This window comes from Dermacentor silvarum, chromosome 1 (genome assembly GCF_013339745.2).
Source record: "Dermacentor silvarum isolate Dsil-2018 chromosome 1, BIME_Dsil_1.4, whole genome shotgun sequence".
Classification (NCBI taxonomy): Eukaryota; Metazoa; Arthropoda; class Arachnida; order Ixodida; family Ixodidae; genus Dermacentor; species Dermacentor silvarum.
Genome location: NC_051154.1, coordinates 369970292 through 369970615, shown reverse-complemented (window position 1 = coordinate 369970615; position 324 = coordinate 369970292).

Here is a 324-nt window from a genome sequence, read left to right as displayed (position 1 = left end):
TTTCTAATGATATGGATAGCCTATATGTCTAGAGAAGCAATAAATTGCTGTATGTTCAACTCGCTACAAATTGCTTTGCACACTTTTTTGACACTGAAAAAGGCCTGCAGACTTCAGTGACTCCTCCAGCAGAGTTTTTTATCAAGGTTGTGTGAAATACACGTGAATTATATGCCTCAGCATTGCTTCTCTTTCCAGTAGCTAATGCTAGCGACTCATGAAAAAAAAAACTTATAATAATTGACACCATTTATTGGGGATTGAAACATCGCAACGTGCATGCAAAGGCCATAAATATATATAATAACTCAGTAACCAAGTGAG